Source organism: Juglans microcarpa x Juglans regia, chromosome 7D (genome assembly GCF_004785595.1).
Source record: "Juglans microcarpa x Juglans regia isolate MS1-56 chromosome 7D, Jm3101_v1.0, whole genome shotgun sequence".
NCBI classification, from domain to species: domain Eukaryota; kingdom Viridiplantae; phylum Streptophyta; class Magnoliopsida; order Fagales; family Juglandaceae; genus Juglans; species Juglans microcarpa x Juglans regia.
Genome location: NC_054606.1, coordinates 24,029,666 through 24,035,624, shown reverse-complemented (window position 1 = coordinate 24,035,624; position 5,959 = coordinate 24,029,666). Strand labels below are relative to the sequence as shown.

The 5,959-nt window shown below is 34.6% G+C and overlaps 1 pseudogene; it reads left to right on the top strand.

The window, feature by feature from the left end:
- LOC121238234 lies at positions 1-4,101 on the top strand (annotated as a pseudogene).
- The last annotated feature ends 1,858 nt before the right edge of the window (positions 4,102-5,959 follow it).

Below are 5,959 nucleotides of genomic sequence, written 5' to 3'. Positions count from 1 at the left end.
ATGACACCCTCTGAAACACCTTCTGAAAATTCTTCTGAGAGAGCTTCTATGGCGAATCCTTGTAATGATTCCTCAAGCCAGTACTATCTTCATCCTTTTGACAATCCAGGAGCACTTCTTGTGTCTGAGACCTTTACAGGTGAGAACTATATTGCATGGAGTCGATCAATTTCAATTGCACTCACTATCAAGAATAAAATCTCCTTCATTGATGGAACTCTACTTTAACCTACAATTGATACTGATCCTAGGCTTCGAATTGCTTGGTTAAGAGCCAATAATCTAGTGCTATCATAGTTAATGAACTCAATTTTCAAAGAAATTCGTGGCAGCCTTCTTTATTTTACAACTACTTTAGATATTTGGGAGGAACTCAAGACAAGATATCTTAGAAGTGATGGTCCGAGAGTTTTTTCTCTGGAAAAATCCCTCAGTTCTATTTCTCAAGGTTCTAAAACTATTATTGAGTATTTCAGTGAGTTTAAAGCCTTGTGGGATGAATATATCAGCTATCGACCTATTCCAAATTGTAAATGTGGAAATCTTGGTAGGTGCACATGCAATATTCTCAAGAATCTCACAGATCGACAACAGTCTGATTATGTGATCAAATTATTGGTTGGGTTGAATGATTCATACTCGACCATCAGAAGTCAATTACTCATTCAATCCCCTTTACCATCAATGAGCAAAGTATTTTCTTTGCTACTACAAGAAGAAAGTCAAAGATCTCTGCCTAACAGTGTTGGAATTTTCCTGGGTTCTCATGTCATGGTTGCTGCTCAACCACAAAGACAATCGTCTATTGGTGCTAGATACACAAAGCAGAAAAGAAAAATAGATTTGGTTTGTTCTCATTATGGCTATTCTAGCCATCTTGCAGACAAATGTTTTCAACTCATTGGATATCCTCTTGGATGGAAATGTCCTAAAGGATAAGATCTCTCAATGTGCAATATGGAAATTCATCATATGCACAATCCATTGCAAACAATGTATCTTCATTGGAATAAAATTCAAGTATTCCCAATATGGTATTTTCTCAAGAGCAAATCAAAAATCTGCTTACCCTAGCAAATAGCCTATCCAACTCCAATCTTAATATTGATTCCACATCTAATGTTGTCTCCACTTCAGGTATATCTTCTTCCTGTAATACTGTTTCTTTTTCAAAGAAATCATACACTTGGATTCTTGACACAGGAGCAATAGATCATATGATCTGTTCTCCCCATCTTTTTTATTCCAAAAGCGTACTTAGCAAACCTTCTAAAGTCCATTTACCAAATGGACAATCTGTTCCTAATATTTTCTCTGGAAATGTCACACTTTCTTCTGACATAACCCTACAAAATGCACTGTTTGTTCCTTCTTTCAATATCAATTTGATTTCTGCTTCAAGATTGACTAAAGATAATTCTATTGGATTGTTCTTCATTCAATCCAAATGCATTTTGTAGGACTTGAGAAAATGGAGGATGATTGGGCTTGTTGAAGTCAAATCTGGTTTATACCACTTATCTTTTCCTGCTTTAAATAAGAGTGAAATGTCTAATCTGATTTGTTCTTCTTCTACTGCCTTAGTTCAATCATGTAATAGCAATCCTCATATATGGCATCTTAGATTAGGACATGTTCCATTTGCAAGATTACAGATAATTAGTAATCTTGATTCTTCGGTAAAAGCTTTTCAAAATCATGTATGGAAATATGCCCCTTAGTTAGACAAAAGAAGCTTCCCTATCCTATATCAAATAGTTAATCAAATAAAAATTTTCAGTTAGTTCATATTGACATTTGGGGTCTCTTTTCTACAGTTTGTTATTCTGGATATAACTATTTTCTTACAATCATAGATGACCATACTCGTTTTACTTGGCTATATCTCATGAAAGCAAAATCTGATACAAGATCTATACTTACCAGCTTCATCAAATATGCTCAAACTCAATTCAATATAAATATTCAAACTCTTCGAACAAATAATGGTTAGGAGTTTAACATGTCTATTTTTTATCAAGAGCCTGGAATAATACATCAATTATCATGTGTTGAATCTCCATAGCAGAATGGTAGGATTGAAAGAAAGCATCAACACCTACTAAATGTTGCTAGAGCCCTTTTATTTCAAAGCAATTTACCTTTATCTTACTAGAGGAATTGTGTTCTAACAACTACCCATCTTATTAATAGTACTCCTTCTTCAATCTTAAATAATCAATCACCATACTATCTCTTATTTCACAAACAACCAAGTTACAAATAACTCAAAGTATTTGGATGTTTGTGTTTTGTAAGCACACTTAAAAATAATCAAGGGAAGTTTTCACCTAAAGCTTCCAAATGCATCTTTCTTGGTTATCCACGAAATGTCAAAGGATACAAAGTACTTGATATACTTACTCTCAAAACCTTCATATCCAGAAATGTCGTATTTCATGAATCCATTTTTTCATCTATTCCTAATTCTATTCATATAACATTTGTCTTCCCTGATTTTCCTCAAATATATGACTATCCTACTATAGAAAATCCTCCTTCACCCTCTACAGAAAATTCTGCTTCATTACAATCTTCTAATATTAGAAATCCATTACCTACAAATCTAAGAAGATTTGAAAGAATAAGGCATTCTCCTCAATATTTGCAGAACAATTATTATGGTAATTTGACTAAAAGAATTGCATGATCTCAATAGTTTGTTCAAAGAATGCCTAATTTGGAGTTTAAAAGAATTGCATGATCTCAATAGTTTGTTCAAAGAATGCCTAATTTGGAGTTTGTACCTAACACTCACCAACATTTGTTCAATTTCGAAAAAAAAAAAGAAAGCATATATATTTGATTTAACATTTAACAATTTGTCATTGTTTGTAAAACTAAAGAACAATTTCAAGTCTCGTAGGGATTGCTGAGCATAACCATATCAGCAATACTGCCAATGTTCCACCCACCATAATGCCCGAATCAAACGAACTGCAAGCTTTAGCATCGCAACTTTGGGTCCTTTACATCTCTCTCCTTTTACATCTCTCGGTTCAGGTGGCATTAGGCCTTGTGTCGTTACCTTTGCCGCAGACCAACTGGACATGACCAAAATCCAGTGTTGCATCTCAACGTTGGAATTTCTTTAATTGGTACTACTTTTGCATGGGAATGGCAACACTGACTGCCCTAACTATTATAGTTTACATCTAAGATAACATTCGTTGGGGCTGGGGTCTCGAAGTCCCAACCATAGCCATGGCCTTGTCAATTTTAGCCTTTTTGGTGGGTTCTTCTTTTTACAGAAGATTAAAACCAGGGGTAGCCCTTTGGTTAGAATGGCTTAGGTAGTTGTTGCAGCCACGGAAAAGATGAAAGAAGCCTTACCGGCAGACTCGATTCTCTTGTATGAGAATAGAGAGCTCGATGCTAATATTTCTTTGCATGGAAGGCTTACACACACAAACCAATTCAAGCAAGCATGCACCATTGTATAACATCATTTCAAATGTTAAGCATGCTTTACAATCGAAGTGACTTCTTGAATCATTAATTTGTATGTAATGAGCTAAGAATAACATAATAATTTAGACGAAAGAACAGGAATTCTCCATGCATGTCACATATCAATTGAATGGTTAGACTGCTAAGCTTGTATATGACTGCAGCAGGTGGCTTGATAAAGCTGCCATAATAACAGATGGCGAAAGAACAGATTCAAAGCCACCAAATTTATGGAGGATTTCCATAGTCCATCGAGTGGAGGAGTTGAAATCCATAATCCGAATGCTTCCCGTATGGGCAGCAGGAATTTTACTCGTCGCCTCATCTTCACACCAACTTAGTTTCACTATCCAACAAGCTCGCTCCATGAATTGTCACTTGTCCCATTCCTTCGAAATCCCTCTAGCCACTCTATCCATCTTTGGCATCGTAATCATGCTTAGTGGCCTTGTTCTATATGAACGCCTCTTTGTACCCTTTGCTCGTCGCTTCACTAGAAACCCATCAGGCATCACATGCCTGCAAAGAATGGGTGTAGGCTTTGTGGTAAACATTCTTGCCATAGTTGTCGCATCATTTGTTGAAATCAAAAGATCCACTACAATAAATTAATATGGCTTTTTGTGGGGACTAATTTTGCCACAAAAGGCATAAAAAACTGCCGCAAAAAACACCAACCGAAAGATTGCAAAAAATACAACACCAATTTAAATATCTCATCTGGCAAAACTGCAATTTGTTGCAAAATGTACTTATTCCGACAACTCTATTTGTTGCAAATAAGAACAAAAATTGCCACAAAAGTCGTTCTAATCATTAATCATTGTTGGCAATACTTATTTGTCACGCTAGCATATTGACACAAAATATTTTTTGTGACAAAAGTTTTTGTCAATAATTCCTTTTCTCTAGAAATAGCAATCGCCGCAAATTACTATACTGGCAACATACATCGAAAGGCTCTTTCGAAGATAAATTTATTTGCAACAATCATTATCACCGTAAATAACCTATTCTGGTAGGAAAAACTATTTGCGGCCACAACATGTTGCCGCAAATAGAAAAAAGAATCCAAAAAAAATCATAGACTATAGAACCAATGAAATGAGAACGAGTCCAAAAGTAGAAAAAGAATGACATAATATAAGCCTAAAAACATAAATATGAACGCAATGAAGATCCAAATTTAGCTAAACATCATGTAACAATTTCTTACAAACATGTACAAACTGTGTTACTAATTTCACCAACTCAATGTTATCAAAACAACTCTGCTCCATCCAAAAAAATACTAAAATAATGTAATTAATTACATAGATTAAAGACCATGATAGGAGAACGATCTTCAAAAAAGCCTATAACTGCCAGTAATATTGTGATGTTCCCTTGGTGTATTGCTCCTGCCTCAACCTGTGTTTATATTTGTGTTGGTATCTTCTCAAAATAAACATAAACTCACTTTACATGGCAAAACATGACCTCCAAAATTCAACAAACAAAGAGAAGCAATTACTAAATCGAGACATACTTAATTTCTACATGGAGTCATTGAAGAAGAAACACTTGGAGTAAAGACAAAGGCAACATGCATACTTTATAGTCATTATTCTTGATCAGCATATCCATCTTGTGCAAAGAAAGTCAAAATCAAGTTTCCTAAAAATGCTCCAAAGTCTGTTAATCGAACATCTAAATATAAGTTGCAACTCTGTTTGCTGTAACTTGCAGGTATGCTCTTTGCCATGTTGTACTAGATTTTAATTATTGATGTAGAATTTGATATGAGAAACATTACATACTAGTATGTTAATTAGATTTCAATTATTCATGCAGAATTGGATATGAGAAACATTAGATATTAAATCACTCAACTAAAAAAAAAAAAATAGATTCTACCAACACAGATATGCACAATTGGTCCATTCTCAAGCTCAAAATCATAACCAACATACATACATAGAAACCTCATTTGTGCATTACGCCTACCCAAATAACATCTGTATGCTGCACGTTTTTTAAATGAATTTAGTTAATGATTGAATGGCATAAGTTGTAGTGATAGATGCTAAAGTTGTTGGTGCTGTAAGCAAATTCATACAATAGCAAAAGAGGTCAATCCCATAAAAATCATTAACTTTGTTTGGTGAACTTTTGTTGCTGAAAGAGTTGATAATTTAAATCCCTAGCACAAGCTATAGACAGAGGCTTCTTGCAAGCTAACCAAGCAAATAGCTTCTAGGTAATTTATAAACAAGAAAATCAGAAAATAACTTCTTCTTGAAAAGTTAGAAAATAACTACAAAAGAAAGAGTCCGGTAGGAAGTACCTTTACTCGATTGAGGGGACTTTTTCAGTAGATAGCGTACCCTTCAAATGATATTGAAAAGTGGGTAACATAAGTATCCCCTGCATAAGAACATATATTCACATAACTTATGGCACAAAAGAAAGCTATGAAAATCAGATAAAC